Raw genomic sequence first — 26,917 nt, 5'->3', positions numbered from 1 at the left:
CCTTCCTAGTATACCTAATCCATACATCATTATACGTGATGGGGCCCACGCCGTGTTTTAAATACAGCTCATAGGTCGGAGTTCCAATCGGAGGCACCGGACACGAATCCTCCAATCGGGAATCCCTATTACAACCATAACAAAATATCTTTCCAAGTCTGCTAAGACCAGGCATCTTCGCTCACTAGTCTAGCTTCAAACTTCAAGGGAATATCAAAACTATAGCCTCGTGAATACACGAGTCCCTCGGCTTTGGGGCCTGCAGGTACCAAATCAAAGCGATCCCGAAGGATACCAAAACAAACTAAGGACTGGGAGACGCTCCACTCATACTTAACTGAAATATCAATGACGTCGCCAGAAGACCCGTCTATCGTCTCGCTTTACAAGTCATCAAAGGGCTCCAAGACAGGGCGACAGTCAGGGCAGCAGTCCTTCGTAGCCGTCGGAATGCGGGGAACTTCGCAGCAAAGACTTTCGGACCACAACGACATACAGGGGTCGATGAAGTGGTAGGCCTCCCTCCAGAATTTTCACACGAAGCTCCTCAAAATCTTCAGGCTTGGACCAGTACCGCTGAAGTCGCCCCAGAGTTGGGCGCCAACTGAAGAACCGGGATTTAAACCCAGCGGCGCAGGGGACACGCCCGAAGTCTTCGGGTTCACCTGTCTTAGAGTACAGAGACACGGGATTCTTCTGTTGACATCAAAGATCAATTTATTTAGCTGCAGCCAGTAACAGAGGTCCTAGAAGTACAACACGGTGTATGTTCTCAGGAGACTGCTCAACATAATAGAGCGGAGCATCGTCTTTTATGCCAAAAACCACGTTCCTGGCTAGCATCAATTACTCACAAATTTGACCAATCAGAGGATGATATTTACAGAGGCATCACATAACGACAAACCCACTTTCAGTTATCCAACCCATCGCCAATGACAAGGCAAGAATCCAGCATTCTTGTTCGAACAGGCCGGACGGGCCCATCATAAAAGACCTCAACCCAAATCAATAATTAGGCCATAAGGCCATAAAAGTAAGGAGCAGAAACAGATGAGGAGAAAGATAGAGGGGTGTGTGCGTGTGCCATAGAATCAATAATGTCCTGCTCTTTGATCTCTATCTGACCAGCTGCTTAACAAGGTACTGGCTCAACAAGTTTAGCCTCGGGAAACAGGGTCAGTTGACTCAGGTCAAACTGAAGTCAACACGAGCTGAAACTAAGGTGTATGCGTCCCTAGAGGCTCGCCTGGCCACAGTCATCCTGTAGTCATTAGCCTATGTGAGGGCAACCACAAAATGGCGGTTATGCACAAAATGGAACCCACGGGTGCAGACTAGATCGTCAAATACACAGTGAATCCATCGGTGTAGCATGACGAAAACGCTTACGCATACTGCACTTGTCAGTCGCGGTTCGCTGATACCAAAATCATCACGATACGACCACCTGCATTGAATGGGTTCAGAATTCACGGAACCACAGGGCCTGAACTCTAGCTCAGTACACTCACTGACTTACTAACTGGGTCTCGGACCAGTTAGTCTTATGACTACGCTCGGGCACGCATTTACAATATTACACATGGAAGGAACATGCATGCTGCGGGTGCTGCTAAACAGGGTTGGATTTGGATTAAAAATCAGCCCAGGAACGCAAAAAAAAAGTGGCCCTCATCTACATGTTGCCTTTCCGCAAAACACTGCTCCGACGAAGTTTTATATACACCTGAAAACAAGTGAGGCCACTTCTGCTCAGGCCCCCTGCCCCCGCTCAGTATGCACACATTAATTGGCCGGCCCAGCGAGAGAAAGGGAGTGACAGGTCTGCCCGTTGATAAAAAGGAGGTAATAGATGCCCATTTGCCTCCAGAAAGGCCACTCAGGGCCCCACTGGCCCGCTGGCGACATCTGAACACACCAGGCACAGCCCAAATCGGCCTCCCAGGCTGCCAAAAAAGCAGCCCACAGCTGGAACTTCGATACCGGCCCCTCGGCCATTGCCCGACTGCCTTCCTTACCAATCCAACCCTGCTGCTAAGTAGTCTTCAGGGTGGGGCAGGCGGGTGCAACTGTATTGTGTCATGCGCACTTGCGCAGTGTAAACTGCATGTGCAGTGGCCGGTGTGGGACCAGAATTTTCTAACGGTCTGCTGTCTACGCAGTGCGCCTGCCACCGAAGTAGCAGCAGGTCAGCGGTGAAACTTTAGGGGCTATAAAATAATTGTGCAGGGGCATTGTTTTTGCTCACACTGGAGATGTTTGCGTCACCTTTGTTCTCATGAACCCGTATCCCACACTTGATGCACGTGCACCTGATAGCAGATGCATGCACCCTGATAGCAGATGCATGCACCCAGTGCCCACCTGAAAGCAGTTCTTTCTTCGGAACGCCAAATTCACTTTTCACGCTCCAATCCTGTCTCCGGCCACAAACACCACCTCTTCCAGTTTTTCCTGCATTTGAGTGTGCAAATTACTGGGCTCTGATCTCTGCTTGTGGTACAAAGCGGAGATGGTGAAACAGTACGAGGAAGCAAAGGGGGATTGCAGGGTCTTGCTAACTACCAGCAACTGGGAGAGGCAGAGAAAATGATGGTGTCTCCTGATAAGATACAGGCCACGGACCTGATAGACAAGTCGCCCATAGGGCCAGGAAACAGTGCGTTGGGCCAGTCAAGGCTCAAAGGGTACCCCTCAGTTACTTAGCAGTCACAACCTTACTCCAAGAGGGGCTTGGCCTGGTAACGAGCTCTGCTCTTGCCATCGTGTGTACATGAAGCAGCACAACGCCCTTTACCATGACTTCAATGTCTCTTCTAGGCAACAGCCTCAGCCCCCTGCCCCTCCTTCTAAATGATCAACAGGATCTTTCGATCCCATCTCCACCACTGAGGCAGAGGTGAGCAGAAACAGAGGGAACGGTGCATGTCTACTTTTTCTTCTTTTATTTTTGTTAGGAAACGTTTCTTTTTTCTTACCTTTAAAACAGTGCCAGGATGGTTAAACTATCACCTTTTTTAAATGTCTAGTCACTGCAGTAGGGTGAATGTTTTTTTTACACTAGTGCATTGCTATCATGATTTGTAGGAAAAAAATATGAAAGTATCAATCAGTTACATTTATAAAGCGCGCTACTCACCCGTAAGGGTCTCAATGCGCTGGGCGGGGGGGGGGGGTGTTCAGTGCTCGTAGAGCCAGGTCTTGAGCTGCCTTCTGAAGGAGAGGTGGTCCTGTATGGCGCGAAGGTGGCTGGGAAGGGAGTTCCAGGTCTTTGCTGCCAGAAAAGAGAAAGATCTTCCTCCGGCGGTGGCTTTGCGGATGCGGGGTACGGCTGCCAGGGCTTGTCCGGTCGAGCGTAGGGTGCGCGGAGGAGTGTAGAAGGAGACGCGGTGGTTGATGAGTTTTGGTCCAAGGTTGTGCAGGGCTTTGTGTGCGTGGGTGAGGAGTCTGAAGGTGATCCTCTTGTTGACTGGGAGCCAGTGAAGTTTCTTCAGGTGTCCGGAGATGTGGTGGTGGCGGGGTATGTTCAGGATGAGTCGTGCGGCAGCGTTCTGGATTCGTTGCAGTTTCCTCTGCAGCTTGATGGTGATGCCGGCGTACAGAGTGTTCCCATAGTCCAAGCGACTGGTGACGAGGGCGTGGGTGACGGTCTTCCTGGTGTCGGTGGGGATCCAGCGGAAGATCTTGCGGAGCATGCGGAGGGTGTTGAAGCATGCCAAGGTCACCGAGTTGACCTGTCTGGTCATGGAGAGGGATGAGTCCAGGATGAAGCCGAGGTTGCGTGCGTGGTCGGTGGGTTGGGGAGTGCTGCCCAGGGCGGGAGGCCACCAGGAGTCGTCCCAGGCGGAGGGTGTAGGGCCGAGTATGAGGACCTCCGTCTTCTCTGTGTTCAGTTTAAGCCGGCTGTCTGTCATCCAGTTCGCTACTTCCTTCATGCCTTCATGTAGTCTGGTTCTAGCTGAGGTGGGGTTGTTGGTGAGAGATAAGATGAGCTGGGTGTCGTCGGCGTAGGATATGAGGTCGAGTCCGTGTTTTCGTTCGATGTTCGCCAGGGGGGTCATGTAGATGTTGAAGAGGGTGGGGCTGAGGGAGGATCCTTGGGGGACGCCGCAGATGATCTCTGTGGCTGTGGATCTGAAGGGGGGGAGGCGGACTCTCTGGGTTCTTCCGGAGAGGAAGGAGATGATCCATTCCAGGGCCTTGCCTCTGATGCCGGCGTTGCTGAGGCGACGTATCAGGGTATGGTGGCATACCGTGTCGAAGGCTGCAGAGAGGTCCAGGAGTATGAGGGCCACGGTTTCTCCTTTGTCGGGCAGGGATCTGATGTCGTCCGTTGCTGCGATGAGGGCAGTCTCGGTGCTGTGGTTAGCTCTGAAGCCGAACTGTGAGGGGTCGAGTGAGTCGTTGATTTCCAGGGCGGTGGTGAGTTGAGCGTTGACGATTTTCTCAATCACTTTGGCGGGGAACGGTAGGAGCGAGATGGGCCGGAAGTTTTTGAGTTCGGTGGGGTCTGCTGTTGGTTTCTTTAGGAGGGCGTTGAGTTCGGCGTGTTTCCATTTCTCCGGGAAGGTGGCGGTGGTGAAAGACGCGTTGATGATGTCTCGGAGGTGGGGTGCGATGATGTTGTCGGCTTTGTTGAAGATGTGGTGCGGGCAGGGGTCGGATGGTGATCCTGAGTGGATGGAGTTCATGATGCGGGTGGTTTCCTCGGTGGTGGTTGGGTTCCAGGTGAGGATGGTGGTGTTGTCGGTGGCGGGTTCCAGTGGTGGGTTCGTGTTGGTTGTGGTGAAGCTGTTGTAGATGTCGGTGATCTTGTGGTGGAAGAAGGCTGCGAGGGAGTCGCAGAGGTCCTGTGAGGGAGGGATGGAGTTGTTTTCTGCGTCGGGGTTGGAGAGTTCTTTGACGATGCCAAATAGTTCCTTGCTGTTGTGGGCGTTGTTGTCTAGTCTGTTCTGGAAGGCTGATTTTCGTGCAGCGCGGAGGCGTTGGTGGTGTTGGTGGGTGGCGTTCTTGAGAGCAGACATGTTCTCCTCGGTCTGGTTGAGGCGCCAAGTCTTTTCGAGGGTGCGGCATTCTTTTTTGGAGTCCTTGAGGTCGGGGGTGAACCAGGATTTTTTCTTGTGGTTGTTGGTGTTTGCTTGGGTCTTCAGGGGGGCCAGGAGGTTGGCGCAGTCGGAGATCCAGCTCGTGAGGTTGTTGGTGGCTTCGTTGGGGTCTGTGGTGCTGGTGGGTTGCTTCTGAGAGAGGGTCGATATGAGTTGTTCCGTGGTGATTCGATTCCACTGTCTTCTTGGTGGTTGCTGGGTGTGGTGGTGCACGGTGGTCTTCTTGAAGCTGAAGTGGACACAGCTGTGGTCTGACCAGGCGAGTTCTGTGGTGTGGCTGAAAGGGATGTGTTTGCTGGAGGAGAAGATGGGGTCGAGCGTGTGTCCGGCGTAGTGGGTGGGGGTGTTGACTAGCTGTTTCAGTCCCAGGTTGGCGAGGTTGTCCAGTAAGGCGGTGGTGTTGTTGTCGGTGTGGTTCTCCAGGTGGAAGTTGAGGTCCCCTAGGAGGATGTAGTCGGTGGACGGGAGTGCGTGTGGGCTGACGAAGTCTGCGATGTCTTCTCTGAACTTAGTGCGTGGTCCTGGTGGTCTGTACATGAGGGTGCCTCTGAGGGTGGTCTTGGGGTCGCTGTGGATCGCGAAATGGAGGTGTTCGGCGTCGGGGAGTGAGTTGTCGACGTGGGTCGAGATGCGGATGGAGCTTTTGTGTGCGATGGCGATGCCTCCTCCGGTGCGGTTGGTGCGGTCTTTCCGGATGATTTTGTAGCCGTCAGGGATGGCTATGGCGATGTCGGGTGTCGAGGAGGGGTTCATCCAGGTCTCGGTGAGGAAGGCGATGTCCGGGTTTGTTGAGTCGATGAGGTTCCATAGTTCGATGGCATGCCTGTGGACGGATCGGGTGTTGATCAGGATGCAGTCGAGGTTGTTTCCGGGGGAGTTGTTCTTGTCGGGTGCGATGTGTGTTCGTAGGCAGGTAAAGCGTCAGTTGCGGCAGGTGAAGGATCCGTGGGTCCGCTTCGGGGTAGCGCTGTAGCAGCCGGGCGTGCGGCCAGGGTTGAGGGCGGTGAGGGTGGTGGTGTCGTAGGTCAGGCGGGGGTGGCGGATGGGGTGGGGGTCGTGGGGACCAGGGGGACGGGTGCTGGGCGCGGTCCAGGCACGGACGGGCTCAGATGGGCTTGCCTTAGGCGCGCCTTTGGCGCGCCTTTGGCGCGCCCGCTGTGCGCTTCCGCTGCGCGGCCTCGCATCGGCCGCCATATATGGGGTAGCCGGGGAGGGGGGTCAGCTGGGAGGCGGGAGGGTAGGTGGGTCAATGGGATTACGCTTGAGGCGCGCAAAAACGGCGGGAAAAGCGGGAGGCGGGCGGCGGGAAAAATGAGGAAAAAACGGCTTTGGGAAGGTGGCGAGAAAACAGGGGAAGAAGCGATGCGGACGACGAGAAAGGCGGGAAAAGGACAAGAAAAAAAAAGGCGGAGAAAAACAAGCACAACGAGCAGGGGCACCGGGCGCACAGGGGGGGGCCACGCACTCGGGGATACAGAAAAAAGGTGGAATTACATTCAACCAGGCAGTCTCTGAGGCAGGCACTCGAGGGTACAAAATAGAAGGAGGGAACCGGGCACTCTGGGGCCACACACTCGGGGAACAAGGAGAGAAGTGGGAGCGGCAGTCACGGGGGCACACAGGCAGAACTAGGCAACACTGAGGCAGGCAAGCACTGGTGGCGCTGCAGAGGCGGGGGAGCGGCCTACCCTAAGGTCAAGGGTCGCTACCTCTGCCTCGCAGCGGCCGCCATATATGGGGTAGCCGGGGAGGGGGGGTCAGCTGGGCGGGGGGAGGCGGGAGGGTAGGTGGGCCAATGGGATTACGCTTGAGGAGCGCAAAAACGGCGGGAAAAGCGGGAGGCGGGCGGCGGGAAAAACGAGGAAAAAACGGCTTTGGGAAGGTGGCGAGAAAACAGGGGAAGAAGCGATGCGGACGACGAGAAAGGCGGGAAAAGGACGAGAAAAAAAAGGCGGAGAAAAACAAGCACAACGAGCAGGGGCACCGGGCGCACAGGGGGGGGCCACGCACTCGGGGATACAGAAAAAAGGTGGAATTACATTCAACCAGGCAGTCTCTGAGTATGTGTAGTAACTTACACCAGTGCCACGTGCTTTGCATACTTTACTCCAAGCATTCTCTAGGTGGAAATGGGAAGTCGTTTTTGTGTGTTTTAATGCATCACTGGTAATGGGGTAACCACGCTTTTCTACTTAAAATAGGTTATTGTCACACCCTTATTAATCCAAGGCAACATTTTTAACCATGACCACCAACCACTGTCCCTGTCTTTCTTTTCTTTCTCTGTCCCTCTCCCTGTCTCCCCTTCCACTGATGATGTTTGAACAGCCCGCTTAATTGACCACTCATTTCTAATCAGACAGGGCTGCGAACATAGGAGAGATCTGCCACACATTCCTGGTCACGGGAGGATTGTAACATAGTCCACCCTGCTGCTGTGTGTGGGTCACAAAGTGGACCCATATTATTATTATCCAAGGACTTGCGATTGTGGATAATAGTTAATAAAAAAAATAGGGGTGATTTAGCCTAGGGATGCAGGAAGTGAATTTTGGGATGCAATGCAAGACCAATTGTGCGTGAAATTAATGTGAAGGACTTTAGGTAAGAGGCATATTGTTGTAAACAGCGTGACCTCATTTGCAGGTCACGTGTGCCAGCAGCTGAAAAATCCCTCTGTGAGACTGTGATTTTCTGATTCTGAAATGAAACAGGATGTGGTCCCACACCACTTCTTCTCATCAGAACAAGGTGTGCACACTAATGAGTAAAGACCGCAATCTGACGCTCAGGCCGCCATCCATGGTTGCCACTGGGCAAACCACTGTTCACAATAGGGCACAGCCGGGCCATTTTTTAATACTCTTCTAGATTGTCTAAGCTTTTAAACATTGCCCGATGTTGGCCCACCTCGAAGGGGAGAAACCGGTCTTTTTTTTTGTTGCATCTTTTATATAGTGCGAACTCGACCCGAAGGTATTAGAGCGCTGTACATGAGCACCGTATTTACATTACATATTTAGGCACGGGGAGATTAAGTGGTTTGCCCAGAATCACAGGATGTGGATGCGACCCCAAGGCTCGAACCCTGGTTTCCAGCAGCAAAGTCGGCAGTCTAGCAGACGGACCGCATCCTCTCCCTTGGAATTAAGCCTCACTCACTGGAGTTCACAGATCTTGGTGGCTGAAGCTGCAAACGGAAGGAGGGAAGCTAAGCGCTGTGAAGTGCAAGGGCATGCAGGACTCTGCTGACCTTCCCTGTATCTCAGTCTCGCAGGCGGTCATTATGGTGAAACTCACCAACAAGGGACACTGTTAACTGTAAATTATTGAGGACTGGTTAAGGGGTGGACTGACCATTAACTTAATCCACCGGTCACCAAATAGGCATGGCTGCGTTAAAGGCTCGGCGGATGCTCCCGAGACCACTTAATGCTTCGTTGCCCGTCCTTGGCTGGATCTCAATAGTCAGCAACAAATCATGTGGATGAAAAATTGTAGTACATATTACAGTCCCAAAGCATTGCACCCCCCCCCCCCCCATATTTAGGCCAAAACACATGTTTGCTGATGTGGTGCAATTGTGTGCAGTGCACATTTGTGATCCGACATCCCTATGGGAAATGTAAAATGGGTTACACATTGCATATTGCTGCAAGTTAACTTTTCATCTACACACAAGTTGCACATCTCTACACTGCTGTCTTTGCTGTAGTCTAGAGGATTCATACATCCATATGGGAAAAATGTCCCCATTTTTTTATTTTGGTACATCCAGTTGTGTTGTTTTGGCTCATTTTGTTAGGCAACTACCCAGGGGCGTAACACAGGCCCCCACATCCCCCGTGGTGCAGGGGGGCTGCCTCAGGGGGCCGCCTCAGCACAGTACTTAGTTCTGAGCGTTCCGGATAAAATCCGGAGCGGGGGTTCCTCTGTGTACATTGCAGGGGGGCACCTTAAACTGTCGTTACGCCACTGCAACTATCTTGTGTGCTAATTGATGTCTGCGCCTGTTATGTGTACTCTTTCAACAATGGGTGTCGCACTCATTTAAGTGTATTACATGATTTTATTCAAGTTATCTGTTTAGAGTGTATTCAGAACATTTTGGCTTATTTTGTCACATAAGATATGTTAAAGTTGCATCATTAAACTCATGACACAAAATTAGACTCTACTAAAAATGACAGTACAAAGCACCTTTGCACATGCCCCGGTATTGTCCTTTTTGCAAAATCGGCCCATAGAGTACTGGAATATTTCAAGCGTCCCTTTTCAATGCAGTAGTAATTTTTGACAACTTATCCCAAAATTGTGCTTTAAATGCACTTTTGATTTAATTTTTTTCAAAATGTTCTTGGGCGGGGTGCAACTCCTCTCAAAACCTTACTTGAGGAAGGAACCCTTGCTGAAATTCAGATCGGGTATTACATCCTGCTTTCAGCAGTACCAGTCGAGGATGTGGGTGGTGCCAATAGAGTAAGTGGGTAGAGCCTGTGGAGAAAGTCGGTGGATGAGGCCTCCTCAAAAATATATAAGATCCTGGACTTAATATTTTTCAAATTAAGCACTTGAGGACATACACAAGGAATTGGTGTTTTCCGGATTATTAAGCTCCAATTTTCATTGATGATTAATTAAAAACGAAGCATAAAAGAGCTGGGTGTCACAGAAACAACAAACTAATTAGTTTAAACAGACAAGCTTAGTAATAAAAAGTATCCTAAAAAATATTTAACAGCCCTGCACAGTAAGGAAGGATTCTCATGTGACTCATTTCAAAGCATTTATGACCTATGGCATTACTTTAGCTGAGCGTGCCAGCAGCTGCAGCTGTAAGTGACTTTCATTCAGGGACAGGGTGACTGCAATTGGTTTCAGACAGTACCTGCACTTCTGTGCCCTAGCCAGACGAATGTGCCCAGGAGTCAATTCCATTCATTAGCTAGTGCTAGGCATAAATGTGGCACAACCAGGCACCCATTTTAGAACAGTTTCTAGAACTGAAGTTCAGAAGAGGACTTGACCTGCTGTTTGTGACCTGAGAGGAATTCTGATGGACTGGACCTGCTCCCTCTTGTACACAGGACAAAGAAGACTCCAAGGGTCAGTTGGCTGACATTCTAAGTCAGCTACGGGGCCATAAGAAGCTGCAAGAGGTCTTTTCCTGGGTGTACCCAGCTGATAAGTGGCAACTGGACTTGGACTGGACCCTATTGTTGGTTTCTGCCTGACACCCTGTGAGTCTCTACATCCCTGGATGGTGGATTTGGATTTTAAAAACTATGCTAAGAAGATAAATCTTGGATCAGAATGAACCTGGTTACTGTATCTGACCAGAGCTCCATCCCAGTCAACTTCAGAAGTCAGAAGTGCTGACCTAACACCCTACATCAAACAGGGTTAGTCCAATATGTGAAGGCACCAGCATCATTTTTCTTTGTACGTCCTAATTCATGATCATTTTAAGAAATTGGATTATCATTTGGGGAGGGAAGTTGCCTCCTTCAAGGAATAATCACAACCCTTATCAAGGTGAACCCTCCACTTATCCTCAACTCCCAGGTGGGGGTAGGTGAAGTTGCAAAGATGGAGCCCTCATGACTTTTGAAAAAAGTATGTCAGCTTGAGGATCCTTGAAACTGGCAAAGTTGAAAAAAAAAATCATTGGTTGTAAAAAAGGTATCCCTTCAGGCAATTCGAACTTTCCCGCTGCCGGGCCAGGCTGAGGGCACTTCTTAGCATTTACATCTGCTTTGCCACGCTCCATCGCCTTTCACCTCTACTAGAGTTCCCTGTGTGGGGAGGCAGCAGGGAAAAGTGAAGGGTGTTGTGTGTTCCCTCTGCTGACACTGGAGAAACAGAAATCCTTACAGTTAGATGTCCAGTCTACCATGGGTGGAAGAGTCAACAGCAGAGATAAGTAAAGTGAAACTACGCTGACGTCTAGGAAATTCTGGAATTTAGCACTTCTTCGTGGGGTGCAGGATTCCACCAGTTTCAGACTATGCTGTTGCAATCCAAATGTTGCCCACCCTTTCCCCAAAGTGAAATTCAAGAATGCAGATTTGCACATGTCGATGTCTCACTGAGTACTCCAGACTTGTGCCACCACAGGAAGTACCAATTTGTATGACTTCCTTGCAGCTTTTCACAGAAAACCACATGAACAAATAATCTGGCATATTTCAGCAGGTACGGTGTCAAGTTTGCCTTAATCTGATACATGAGCTTCATACAAAAGGGAGGAGAGTCTAGATGGAGGAGGTGTTTGAAAAGCAAAATGTTTTATAATTTTCTATTTTGTAGCATTTATCAGTTCCCACTTTTGTATGTTCTTATTTTTCGTTCTTCCTTTTTTTGTCACTGTTTGACATCGTACTCTATCTCTGTATTTTTTTTCCGATTCTGCCGTTCTCTCTCTCTTGCTCTGGGTCAAAGTCAGATGATGAATAAAATAAATCGCTTGTGCGCATTTTCTACAACCCCCGGCACAAATTAAGCTCAGGAAAGAAACTGCAGCATCCTGTCTTTTGGATCTGAGAGCAAGTGTTGGTAAAATGTATGTTGGAGGCATTGGGCCCGCAGAACTTCAACATACGAAGATTCCCGACAGGACGGGCTGTAAGGCGGCCATTTTGATTGTGACGGATTATAGTCTGTCGCTGCGAGGAGAAGCATTAATGTGGTACGCTGGGCTATAAAAGGAGACAAGCAGACTGAAAAACCAACGGTTTGTAGTCCATCAATCACCGGAAGCCGTAAATTAAATTTTCACTTTCAACTAACTCAAAGCATGAGGGATCTGCTTTCTCGTGCCTCTCTGTAGGGTATCCGCGTCCACGCGCAGGGAATAAATAGGAATAGGTGGCCCGCGCGCTGGGCCCGGCCCCTCGCCATCTTTTAACACAAATGAAAATGCTTCCAAATACCCGACGTGCCTTTCCTGAGCCGCTCCCGCCCTCGGTGTCCCCAGAGCGGTGCAGGTGAGTATGCGTTTGGGAAAAGGCACTGAAAATCCCGCCCTCGCAGGATGGGACGGACATAAATAAATAAATACATAAAAATCAGGGGTCGCCGTTCAGCCGAGCAAGAGATATAATTGGAAAAAATTGCCACCTTCAAAAAAAAATCTGATTGCTTTCAAGACTTGTAAAAATTGCATCCTGGTTGGAATGAAGATGTTCCGAAGCACTTAATTCAGGCGACAGATATTGATGGCTTCATCATGTCTGGGCTTTCAGTTACTTAATACAGGCCCGAGTCATCACTCTTGCAACACAAACTTGGCAGTGGGTGGAGGGGGGACTTACATATGGGTATTTGCATTGCGACAGAGTCCGCGGAGACCAATGCAAGTTGCCTTTGCAGCAGGATGCAAATGGCGCCCCGTTGCTTTGTTTGCGTGGAGCAATGGCCCACTATGAACCTACAATAGTAGCCACTTATGCAATGCATTAGGCTCAAGCTCAAAATATATGGTAGCGCGCCCTTTTTGCGGCAGAGGTGACATTCACTGCTCTTCTGCTGACGGCATAACCTTCACTAACCTGAATCTTCGAAGCGGTCCCCTGGGCCCAATGCATCTCGAAATTAAAAAAAAATTGCTTAATATCATTCAAGACTCTGCTTTAATCCAGAATTATGAAGCAAGCCCGACGGAATCCGGGAATTGACTCTGACACTTGACAAATCCTCCGCTTTGCGCAAATGGACAGGTCACCCACGTAACAGCCCTTGGATGTCACATCAGGAGAAATTAAGTCTTTATTAACTTCTGCAGGGGTAATCTAATCAACTCATTTGTGGAACGTGTCTCAGCACTTAAGGAGCACAACAGATGAGGTGGAAACGCGATCATTTTCCAGCAGATGTCAGGGAAGTGACCTGGAATAATATATCCACGGATCAGCCTGTGCTCTGTTGGGTTTCCAAAGGAGGGTGGTGTGCTTGAAGGCAGCGTGTCGGGTCCTGATGTTTTCAAGGTTTGTTACACCACTCGTGTGGTGTAGTTTTTGTGTTATTTCTAAGCGACTCTGAGAAGTAACCTGATTGCTCAGTTATTTCAATCCACTATGTTCCCAAGGAAAGGCACATCACAGCACATCCTTCAAACGTAAGGTTGTGCACCGGCCTGTGCATCCTGCTATAACTCCAGGAAGTAAAAGCTCCCCTCGCCTCTTCGACATATTCCAGGAGAGATGTCATCTATCACAATAGCCAGTTCTTAATTTGTGCGACTAAGAGGTGGCTATAGAGTTGTGCTTGTGGACTTTTTATCAGCCAATGTAGGAAAGGTTCTACCATCCACTTGTGACTGTAGAAAATCTGCTATATTTAATCCTACTTGATAGGTTTCTTGACCAAAGTGGTTGTGCCTGAAGATGGAGCAGTAACTCTGGGGACAAAACATGCGGCAGAAAATTAATCACTGGCCATCAACGCTTGTGGACTTTCCACCGTCGCAACTGCACACTGGCAATGTACCCCCAAGGTTGAAATACAATTTCTATGCCCTCATATTTGATCTTCTGGACACCATATTTACTTTTTCATGAAAGTCTAGCACCATTTCTAGAGCGCTTTTTCGCCAAGCTAAATTGGCGGTGGATCTTTCACTTTAGATTGAGCCTTATCCTCCAGCACGTTCGGCCGAGTAGAACACATTATTTTGACATACGACTGGTAGTTGTCTTGGTGTTACCTCAGCATTGCAAAATTGTCAGATCGAAATTCATCATTTTGAAAGTGGCAGCTCCCCAAAAAGACTTCATAAAACTCCACACTTCTCAGATAGAACAATTTGCAAATATGATGCATAGAGAGAGAGAGAGAGCAACAAGGAAAACAGAAAAAAGAGGAGCACAGAGAAGAAAAAAAGAGGGTATAAAGGTTTATCGCGAAAGGGGAAAAGAAAAAGCAAAAAAAGAAGGGAGAAAGAGATGGGGTAAGCAGTTTAAAAAAAGGAGAGATTAAAACTAGGAGTTATGGTGGTTACACACATGAGAAAAAAACCAGGAGTAAAACAACAAGTGAAAAAAAAGATGAAAGATAAGAAAGTGCAGACGAAAAACGAAGTAAAGAAATATAAGCAAAAATCGGAATTCAAACTCTTTAGAAGTTAAAATGTTGAATTTATGACATACATTCATTCGCAAGTTCTTCTCTATTAGCCAGCAACACATGAATTTGCTACTTTCTCACTTGGTGAGTCTGGCATTAGCTTCACTGCTCTGTGGACAGACAAGAGAGTGAATTCTACAAAGGGCGTCTCTCCTCCTGCTACACAGCCCTCGAGGATCACAGCAGAATCATTTATACAGATTTAACTACCTACCTCTGAACCCCCTGAGAATGTGAAAGTTAATCATGAGTTAAGTTCACATCTAGGGGAGAAAACCAATGTAATTTCCCTTGAGGACTGGTCAAGCATGAATTAAGTACAAATATATCAAAGGTCTGTTACGTGAAAGAAAACCTTTCAGGGTTACATATTATTTATGCAGCATTACACTGTGCAGACACACAGAAGAAAAGGGACTAAGCTTAGACACAGTTGCAGGTTCTCCTAACCACTGCCAAATCTGCTTACTAGTAGTGTTTTAGGTCTGGCATGTGAAACACAATAGAGAAAGAGAAAATATGGGGCTAGGAGCCCGCATAACTTTCTGCCAGTTATGCAAACCATCTCCCTGGTAGTTCCATAAGCTTTGCACTGCAGTACTACTCAATCAATCAATCAATCAATATACTTATAAAGCTCACTACTCACCCGTTAGGGTCTCGAGGCGCTGGGGAGAGGGGATGCTACTGGTTGAAAAGCCATGTTTTGAGGCATTTCCTGAAAATTAGGAGGTCCTGGGACTGGCGTAGCTGGAGTGGTAGAGAGTTCCAGGTTTTGGCGGCGAGGTGTGAGAAGGATCTTCCTCCGGCGGTGGTGTGGCGGATGCGGGGGATGGTGGCGAGAGCATGGTTGGCGGAGCGGAGATGGCGTGTGGGAGCGTGGAAGGAAAGTCTGTCGTTGAGGTAGGTCAGACTCCATAAAGCTCTTTTACTTCTCTCGTTTACACCCATCTTGCAAAACAATTCGCTTAATGTTACTGTTGATAATAGAATTTCTGGATCCATCCCCTGCCCTTACCTGTCGCTTCCAGCCCGTCAAGTCTTTCTACGACTCTCATGTAGCTTACAGCACGTACCTGCTCACAAGGTGATCAGCCCCTGTGGTTCTTTGATGGCATCGATGCTCTGCAACTTACTCTTCTTCCTACCGCTTCATATAATGACACCGCATCCTGGTGTTGTTGGCCTTCTCCAAGGTGGCTGCAATTGTCATGCCCGTTATTAGCAATGTGCCCACATAGGTGCTTTATGTTTGTGGCCGGTTCGGTGACACCGTCTCCCCAAAAGGTTTGTTGCTTTTTGAGGCCTCACACGCTTTCTGCTGTCTATCCAAAAGCTCATGCGGCATTTTATTGTGACTAAGCTAATTTTGGTGCAGGAACTGAATGCCCACATTAGTTCCATGTTTTGATGCAGCGCAAGCAACGTTTCGCTCCAATCTCCAACATTAAGGACTCAATTTATCAGTATTTGTACCACCGGCAAAGACGAAATCAATTTTAACCTTTCGGAAAATATGGTTTACTGTTCCATCATAGTCTTTGGTAAAGTGCTCTGGTGCCTACAACATAAAGTGCAGATTTGGATATTATGCATGAAAGTACATAGGATCCAGTCGGTCAGAGCGGCATGGAATTGAAATTTGTTGGGAACCTGAGGGGAGAATTATTATAACATAAGTTGGACCTTGAAACTCTGATCTAGCTCTATTGGCTTTAGCTGAGTCTGAGCTGAACTTGTCATGTTTGTACCTCCCACTTTCCAAGTTATTTCCAAGTCTTGTGTGGTCTGTAGAATGCCGAGAGAATAAGGGAAGGGATTCCCCAACACACGACCGACCACGAGAAGGCCCAGCAACCTACAGTGGATGGTTTACATCTTGGAACTTTAAGAACATCTCTTGCAAGTGTGTATTTTACAAACAGCGTGTTGCCACCCGCCCTCACAGCCTCGGTGGTGCCACCAATCCCAGTATGATCTATATACATACTGCAATGGACGAATATACGTTAATTGTTTTACTGCATATGGTTTCACAGGCCTCACGTTATTCACATACCTCCAAAGACGTGCTTGATGTTGCAATCAATATATAGTAACAGTTCTATCCACCACACAGCCCAGGTATCCACTTCCGGTTGCAATGCTCAAGAATCCAATAACAACAAATATGAATATGTGTCCAGGTGCACGAGAAGGACAGCTGGCGCATTCTGGACTGCATGCAAGGATTTAAATCTTCAAGAAGGATGTCCTAACAGCAGGCCAACCCCCTTAACAGATCACACTAAGGGTATTTTCAGCTGTACAGCATACAATACAGAGGCCCAACCACTAAAATTATCGTGGAAAAGGGCAATCGACACCAAGACAATTTAGAACGAAATATTTGCAAGAGCAATTAACACCCTGTCAATACAAAGTTTGCACATTTCTTTTGATAGGAAAAGAAGGGCTGCTCACCCCTCCTCCCTGCGCATTCCGCTCATCCGCCCACTGCCTTACAGTCATATTAAACTAAAGAAGAAATGAAGGACTCAGATTGTTTGTGGTGCAAAAGAGTCAGAATATAGTCTCTTCGCATCTGTGCACACAGCCTTACAGGTTGTCGGCCCTTCGGGGGCCATAGTTGTGTATCATAGAAGAGAATGCAAAGCGCCTTCTCTAATACACACCCACTCTTGCAGCGGAACTACATCCAACATTAGGTGTTTGCTGTTTTGCATAGGCGTGGTCCCATGCATATGAGGGAATCCATTTACATGTGCACTTGCTTCACACTATAAAGCAGGAGCACTGTCCCAGATGCTCTGGGGGGACATTGAAAGGGTTTACCAACAGGAAGTAGTGCACATTTAGCCTTCCTGTCAGTGTTCCCTTTGAAATGAGACAGATTTTCTTCAGAGATGCCCTCAGTAGGGTACAGGCCCTGATCACACTCCACAGTGGACAGTCCACTGCCACCTTCCAAACCCAATCCAGAGGGCCTCCTTGTGCAACAGATACACCGCAGTGTCAGTTTCCGCGCAAGACCCCTAAGGGGGATGCAGAAGGTCCTCACTCATAAAGGTCGAGACTCAGAGCACATCCCTGTTTGTATTCCCTGATCAGACCTTCAGGGGGCATGTGCGCACAACCACAGTGCGGAAAGTGAGTCGCTGTTCTGAGTCAGTATGCAGCACGCTATCCTGTGAACGCGCTACCTGTAGTAATTTCTGTTAGTATGAAAAAGGCTGATCTTTTTGTGGAAATTGGTAACACAGCTATACTCTGTAATTGACACACCTAGTTTCAAATGAGCTCATGAGCAAGTTGGGTTCATGAGACTCATTAATAATAAAGCCCAAACCTTGCTAATGAGCAAGAGGATCCTGCTGAAGTCCACGCTTTGTAATCCGTGTTAGCTACTTTGAAGTAGAACCGGATGAGAAGTTCTCCCTCTCTGAAGATAACAGTGACATAGCAACTAACAGGCACATGCATCAAAGCTTTTTGCGATCGCAAACGGTGTGATTCGCAAAAATCGGCTGTTTGCGATAGCAAAAATAGCTTTTGCGATGCATGAAACAACTTACCACTCGCAACGTAAGAAATCGCAAATATTTGCGATTTCTTAAATTGCAATTGCATTTAAGGAATCGCAAAATGCGATTCCTTAAATGCAATGCAAGATGCCTTTAAAAATAGTGATTTCGCTATTTGGGCCCGCTATTTACCGTGGAATTATACCACATGGTAAATAGCGAAAACTTTGAAAAATGCACTAAAGTCCTTGGGACATGTGTGTACGCAACATATGTGCACGGATCAATTTCAGGGGTGCAACAGGGTGTCCTTTTGACACCCTTGCACCCTTGAAATTGCATGCACAATTTCCCATTCATTCCTATGGGCCTGTAGACCCATAAGAATTAATGGGAAGCTATTCCTTATTTGCGACTCGCAATTTGCGAGTCGCAAATAGGGAATGTGTAGGAATCGCTATTATTATAGCAATTCCTACATGCATAGGATTTTGCGAGTCCTTAATTGCGAATCCTTAATATTCGCAATTAAGGACTCGCAATATCCTAGCTTGATGCATGTGCCTGTAAGTTCGTAACCCGTAGTAGGTGGTGGAGGTAAGTAGTGATTGAAGAAAACTGTGGTGTGCCAGGTCATGACAGGCATTTGAAGAGGAACAACCCAGAAGAAAAGTACATGACGTAGAAGGCAGCCGTAGTTGGTAAGGACAGGTGGTGTCCAAACTAAGGCTTGAAAGTAAATAATGTTTGATTGATTTTTAAAGAGCCCTTTAGCTCAAACATATTTGCAACCGTTGTTTCATAAAGGGGAACATTTACAGACATCATTTCATTATTGTAAGGATAAAAATGGTGAGCAGAGCTTGCCAAGATAAGAGCGTCCGAATCCTAATGTGCACAAAGAGTACAAGGTATGGCTTGTGAAGCTGCACTACTGTGGAACCTGTAGAATGAGAAGGTGAGGTATAACTAATGGAATTAGATGTGGTGTGGCACCTTAAAGAGAAGACTCTGTTAATCGAGCCTTGAAACATAAATCTTCTGTCGTGGCAGGGTCTAGTCAAGCATGGTCAGGACAACTCCTTTGCAGGGGTGAGTTCTTGCAACTACACCCTCTCATTGTCCTGCACCACTGCAAGGCACTCTTTTGCTTTCATTGTCATCTGACCCTAAAAGCACTTGAAAAAGAGATACCTTAGGAAAGACTAGAAAAGTATCTAAAGCTCATTCTTTAATATGGGATGGGCGTGTGCTTAGTGTCGTGTATTGATCGCGGGGCCATAGAGGTAACGATCAGCACCTGGATGAACGTCGTCGACCGCATGTCTAATCCTTTTTGGGGGCTGATCTTCGTAATCCCATCAGAGCTAAGGTTCTGAGTTAACTACAGATTTACTATTTAGATAATTTTACTCCTCGTGACATGAGTACGCACATACAATGCACCACGCCACGCGGTAGAGAAGCACTGTATTGGGTGCACTTTTCCCCTCCATTCCCCCTTATGGTTTGGATGAATAACGTACAATGAGAATATCACCACTCTGCCAGGCTTTATCCCCGAGCCATTTCAATCCAGGGCAGACCTCAGCAAGGACCATGAGTGGCTTCATTGTCTCTTCCTAACCATCATGAGACATTGGATGACTAGTCATCCACCACCTCTTCTAGTTACATCAGCCAGTCATTCTAAACATTGTTACTTGACCTACACAGATCTCCCTGCATATAATCTAGATAATAGGAAACAATGTGCATGCACGAGCTAGTACCTGAACTACTTATTCCCTGGGTAAGCACCTGTAGGGAACCAATGTGTCTAGTTGATAGAAACCTGTGTGGTCTTTTTGCATTTGAATTTTTATTTCTAATTTACCAGTGTGTGACTACAAAGGACATCGTTCTGCTCTCAGACCAGGAAGCCGGTAACCCCTAAGTTTAGAGTAAGAGAGCCCCTTGGCTCCTATGAGTTAATGATTAGAGGCAACGACAGTGGATCAACTTCTTGAATATTATTTTTATTCCAACATTGTGCACAGTGCATGCATGCCCTTTGAATGTGTATTTTTGTCACATATCATAAGTGCTATGAGTGCAGTGGCGTGCTTTGCAGTGTCGCCTATATGCCCACGTCACTGGTTTTTTTAAGTCTGTGATTAGGGAAGGTGTTTTAAACAAATTGTTTCTTTTTTCCTTCTTGTTATTCAATAGGCTAATAGCTTGTTTTCCCTCAGGTAGGACTTGCCTGAGTGTATTATTGTTTTCCTTTAACTTTCCTTTCTCTTTTCTTCTCACAAAAATCCTAGGCATAGTGGCCCTTAGGAGGTAGTTAAGGATCCCTGGCTCAGACCCATTTGGGATTCTATTGTGGGCAGAAAACATGTTGGCCTAGATACTGGGACAATGTGAGCCATTGTACTACACAACCGTCCCATTCGTTTTTAACCTTACCTACATTTCCCCTCTAATAAAGACAATCTGCCTGGGAACTATATAGTATTTTATTTTAAATCACTGTTCTGGATCCTTTGTTTTATCCTTCATCCACTAGTTTCTTATCTAAGAAGTACAACAGGAGATTTAGTCCGCCCTGGTGGTACTGCCCTACCAGGGTGGGGAGAGGTTGCCAATGATGAAGCATGACACAATTTTGTGTGTGAGGCTTCCTCTTCCTTAAGGATGACCTTCTCTTCCCTTTGCACTTCCACAGGAATTCTGTGAATGTCGTACTTGGACTTCTGTATGTCTGTTTCATGGTAGTAAAACTGGATACTGTATTCTCCCTACAGCTGCCTTACCAATTTGTTTTGGTTACGTTTCCATAGGAGGGTGTACAGTGGCTTACCCCCTCTTCTCCATTATGGGGCCGATTCTGATTCCAGCCGCAAAACGAACCAACCGACACGGACCCGGACCGAATACCGACTGACACGGACCAGCACCGTACGACCTGTGCAGTACGATGCAACTTGTGTGAATTACAACCGACATGTACGGAATACAAGCCGTACGACCGGGCCGTAGGGGAAATAGTGATCCGGCTGGAAAACCGACGTGAATATCACCGACCAACACGAACCCGGAATGAAGCCGACCGACCCGTACCCGCGATGTATGATTTGCGCAGTACGATGCAATGCGTGTAAAACCAGATTGACTCGCATGGAGAACAAGCCGCACAACCTACACGTACAGTCAACCCGGCACACAAGCAATAGAAACCGCCGTGAACGACGCGTACCAAACACAGAAGATAGGCAGCATGGACGAGGCGGAGAAGCCCGCACGAGATAACAACAGCGTCCGTTTCCGTCACATGAACGTCTCCTTCATGCCTACAAAACACAAAGGAATAAAGACAAAAAAAGGACCAAACAAGCAATGACAAAGCCAATATATTCCCCCCAAAAAAACATGGGACAAAGACACACCCACCACTCCAACTATATAAAGGACTACAATCACTACCATCATCCCTTGCAAACAGGAGACACAGCCAGCAGCAACCACCAGTACACAGCAACCACAGACACACTCACAACTCACCCATCACACAACTCACATACTATCAGCACCTCATACAAAAGCACACACACATACACCCAGCAAAACCAACACCAACCCACCATCACTTGCACCCTCACACACACATCCCTCACCACCACCACCCATCACCATGCCTCCAAAGAAGAATCCAAAGTTCACAGATAGTGAGTTAGAAGTGCTGGTAGACGAGATCATCAGAGTAGAGCCACATTTGTTTGGTACATTGGTCCAAAGGACCCCCATCTCACAGAAAACCAAGATGTGGGTGAGGATTGTGGACAAGGTGAACGCCCAAGCACCAGAAAGGTGCACAAAGGACGACATCCAGAACAGGTGGTATGACGTGCGCAGGAGGGTCAAGAAACTCATCGAAAAAGATCACGCCCTGAGTCAGTGCACCGGCGGTGGCCCTCCTGCCAAACCAGTCTACTTCAGGACCTGGGAGGAGAAGGTGCGGGTCATCCTACCACCAGAGAGCGTCCATGCCCTAACAGACATCCCAGAGCCTGGTGAGTACACAAACAACATACCCAAGATTGTGTGGCAAGGGGACAGTGAAACCATGCACCGCAAGCAAAGCTACACTAACCAATAGATAATCAGCCCAAGATGTGTATGCCAGTCAGACAAACACAATACCTGCCATCTTATAGTGACTGGGAACTGTGTCATGACATGCACCAACCTACAAACAAATAGAGCAAGCCAGTGGCACTAAGCCAAATAGACCCTGCCAGACAGTTTGACACCACAAACACACCACCTCACAGTGCAGCTGACTGTCAGGAAGGAATAGTGGGGATGCAGGTGAAGTGAGTGTAGCCAAAAGCATGATGGGGCCTGTAGTCACAGATAATGTTCCCCCTCCTGATTGGCCCATCAAGACCTCTCAGAAACATGCCCACACTGCAGGGAGTGGAAAAGACTGACAAGATGGCTGGCACTGGCTCCTGCTGTGGGGAGCACAAGGCCCTGCTAGGGCTTGTGTGGAAATCAGAAGCAGGACACCACTGACTGACATCCTGAAAGACAACTTGCACGCCCTACAATGGAAGCACGTTTCATGATGGGAAGGAGGACTGACAGCCCTGACCATACTAATCAGCATGGGGAAACCCCCCCTCAACACAAACTCCACACAACTCACCTGGTACCATGCATTGACACACACCTCATTGAAATATCAGCAAAATATACCCCGTACTGGGTGCTGCTGTGTGAAGCACAGGGGCTCACTTTGGACTTGTAGCTAAACAAACACCAGGATGTCACATTCAGCCATCTTGCCATTGCTGTCACACCCCCTCACAGGAAAGCAGAGTCAAGAGGGAGGAAGTATGGGCATGCTGGCAAGGGGGGTGTAGCCAAGAGTATGATGGGACTCGCAGTCACAGACAACCTACACCCACCCACATGGCCCAGCAAGATCAAACTGAACCATACTCGCCTCACAGGGAGTGGGAAGGGACTGACAAGATGTCTGACACTGGGCTCTGTTGTGGGGAGCACAAGGCCATGCTGGGAAATGGCCAACAACAAACATCAGGACATCACAGTCAGCATCTTGCCATTGCTGTCACACCCCCTCACAGGGAACCAGAATCAAGAGGGAGGAAGTATGGGCATGCTGGGAAGGGGGGTGTAGCCAAGAGTATGATGGGACTCGCAGTCACAGACAACCTACACCCACCCACATGGCCCAGCAAGATCAAACTGAACCATACTTGCCTCACAGGGAGTGGGAAGGGACTGACAAGATGTCTGACACTGGGCTCTGTTGTGGGGAGCACAAGGCCATGCTGGGAAATGGCCAACAACAATATCAAACTCTGTCCGCGACAAGCTGGGAAAAAGCAGTGTACAGGCAGGCATCTGTTCGAAAAGTAGAAAATGTCATGTTTGTGAACCAACGATGCATGTAGAAACATAAATCACATTGTGTGTCTCTTCCAAACACAGGTGGTGCTGGGCACCCAGCACCAAATGATGAGGATACCCAGTCCCAGACTCTGGTGGACACTGAACTCTCTGGTCTGACTCTCTCACTGTCCTCTTCGGATGACGACGACCAACCTGGCCCCTCCGGTGTGAGCTATCATGCAGCACCAGCAGCATCAACATCTGCCACCCCCCGTACCAACGCCTCCAGCATCTGGACACCGACAGGGCACACCTGCCAACACGGACAGACCAAGGCCAATCAACACCCACAGCACAGGGACACAGGACCCCTGGAAGCTACAGCAAACACCACCAGCAACACCACCCAAGGGGTCACAGTGTCACCTGTGCATCCCGCCGCTGGTCCTGCCCGTGTGGAGAGGGGTGCTGGGAAGGGTGGGAGGCACAGGGCACGTCTTGCAGAGGGGTCAGGACTGCATGATGACCCCCACCTGGTACGCATCTTAGATGCGTACCACGATAGCACCGGAGGATTTGACCAGGTAGTGGGGATCCTCAAGGACATGCAACACGAGCAGGTCGCCCACCATGCCCCCATGGAGGCCAGGTGGGATGACATTACTGCGGTGCATCGGGACATACTACAATGCCTCCGCCAGATCAACACTAACCTGTCCACACCCCTCTGTGTGCCCACAACATCTGTCGCAACATCATCTGCCAGCGCCACTGGGAGGGAGGAGCAGTCTGGCGGAGAGTACCCTGCACCGCAGAGGCCTGCACATGAGGATCCCCCCCCGGAAGAAGAGGGGTCGTCCGAAGAAGGAGAGGCAGATGTCCCAGCACATCCCCCAGGGCCTCTAAACCTGTTCTGGACAATGTATTTTGTGTGCAACCCGTTCACCTTGTCCAATCGCACACAACTCGCCCACATGATATGGAGGGTTCATGTTGGGTCAATGTATCAGATGTCTGTGGACTTTACTCTGGACATTTCATCTACCAGCAATTCCAACTCCAATGTGAACTTTGGATTCCCAAACCAATGTACATTACCCACCATCCTGTGCACTTCCCTCACACATGTTTGTAAATAAACTCACCAGTACACCATACTTGTCTCTGATTCCAACTTGTCATGTTCAGGGAGATGTCAATCTGCTACACAACACATTGCATGCCAAATACTGCAACAATGTAACTAAAGTAAGGTGAGTCATGGGGATGTGACACATGTGAGGGAGACACACCACTATGGCAACACAAAACATACTCACCATGGCCATGTTACTCATTACACACAATGATGTGGACCTGAAACGCATTGGCATGCACAGACACAACACCAACCCCAGTCAGTGGTAACAAGTCCACAGGTGAGGTAAGCAGATGTCACTCAGATGTGGGAAGACAGACAACGCACATAACAAAGCGTAGCACAGGTTCATTACACATCAGCAACACGTTTATTCCACAATAGTTGCACAGTAATTCTACGTAACAGTGGACACACGCTCTCAATGTGTTGGAGAATGGAAGTCCAGGGATGTGTGGTACATCAGTTGATGGGAATTGTCAACTTCCACACTGGTGTTGGCTTCTTGGTGTTGGGGGTCAGTGTTGACCACACAACAGGCAAAGTACCCTGGGAAGGACAGACAAGATACAGTCAAAAGCACAGAAGAACAGGAGAGAAATGCAATACACATGCACAAAACATGTTGCAAAACACCTACACAAACACTAGCTAGCAGTACTACCCTATTGTGGAGTACACACCGGCTGAATGGACACATCACAGCACGCATCCAGTCAAGTGGCACAAAGACACACTCAGACAGCAACAAAGCTGGCGCAACACATTCCAGGCTACCTCCATGCATTCTAGAAAGATTAAGCACTCCAAGAAAGAAAAAAGCACGTGAAAATTAACATTTTAAATAAATCCCATCAGCCACCGAAGTAGCAAACATCATCATTTGGGATTCTTTAGCCATTGCAGAACCCTCCAACAAGTCAGGGCTGCATACTCTGTGAGCAACAATACCTTCTTTGTCTTGTTAAAATGCGTTTTGTGCTCAAGTATTTATTTCATACCTTGAATCCTTGTGATATGGCTATCTTATGTTAGGTGGTGGTGATGGAAGCAGTGCAAGTGAATAAAGATTGCAAATATTAAAATCATCTACCGGGCCAGAAAGAACATTTTAATAGATACTGTCCGGGTGACGAGATTAAAAACCAGCGTAGAAGCAGTTTTAAAAAATAACTGCTAAAGTCCAAAAGGAAGGGTCTACATGTTTCAGCCTCGGGATTTAATGACAATCAGGCTTTCGTCAGGACCTTGAAGAACTTTCGCTACTGCTGTATAGATGTAAGTGTAATGCCAAAAATAAAACACACTAGTGATGTAAATTATACGACCTACTTTGTTCTGGTATTTTCAGAGACTCTCAAAAATTTCAGGAGCGTTCACCCAAATCCTAGAAAAGAATAAACAATAATAATAATAGTATTTTCAACCTGCTTTATCATTCAGGTCAGTGTTCTGTATTTACTATAGTGACTATTAAAGGCTGTAGAAACAAGCCTGAAGTCTAATTTATCATTACGCCAATAGTCAGTGAATTCAATGTACGCGTACCTGTCTTTGTACGGGAGCTCTCCTCACCTCACCTGGCATCCGCTCAGAGAAATGAGGCCCCGCTCTGTATAAAGACAAATGGGTATAACACAACTCCCAAGTTAAGAACCCAATGTCTTCATTTTAAAACATATCTCACATTTCAATAACATGGCATCGCAATATGATATGGTCGTCTCTGAACCAGTCACACTACTTAAAGAAGTCTCTATTATGGCTCTCTTGAGTACTAGATAACAACGTGCTGACAATTTCTAAAAGAGTGTTGTGTATCTGATTTTCCACCGTATTGCTCCTCTAAAAATGAAGTGATATCCATACGAAGATGTCATATCTTAGATATGCTAGTTCTAGAGGCATTTTTCATACTGAGTTAAACCATAAGACCTGTCGTTATCCACCTTTTTAGTTGTCTCTCTTTTAGTTAAAAACTATACAGTTGGTGTTGATTAACTGGACCTTTAAGATTAAATCAGTATTTGTGGGGCACATATACTGCAATAAATCGGCAGTGGAGATTAATATCTCTGAGAGTCAAAAATACTCATCTTAACCATATATGTTAGCCCGTACTCTGTGCGAGAAAATATTGTGAAATACAAAACTCTGTATTTGAAACAAAACTACACCCACAATTGCTGTGCTGTTAGACGAGTAAATAGAGTTAATGAGAATAACAGGCACTGTAATTAGTTTCTCTGGTGGTAGACATCCACGACAAACTTTTAAATCAGAATAGAAATCGAGGGATAACTAACTGGCAGACCCAACTGAAGGACAAAACCAAACCACTCGCATTCTGCACTCTTAGAGGCTCTAAATGATTGATAGTTTGGATGCACACCAACTGACCTGTCCGTCGGTACCTCGTACTGTGTCGAGCAGAATGAGAAGGTACCGGCGCGCTCATTTTCCCCGTGAGCGGACGTCACCATCATCTTCATCATCACTGGCATCTTGGCCCAGGCCGGGATCCTCCACAGGTGCTGGACGTTGGTCATTGTCATCTTCATCCTGGATGAGAGGCACCTCCTTCCGCACCGCCATGTTGTGTAGCATGCAGCAGACAA

The sequence above is a fragment of the Triturus cristatus genome, chromosome 7, assembly GCF_964204655.1.
Source record: "Triturus cristatus chromosome 7, aTriCri1.1, whole genome shotgun sequence".
In the NCBI taxonomy this organism is placed as follows: domain Eukaryota; kingdom Metazoa; phylum Chordata; class Amphibia; order Caudata; family Salamandridae; genus Triturus; species Triturus cristatus.
Note: the sequence above shows the minus strand (reverse complement) of the source record.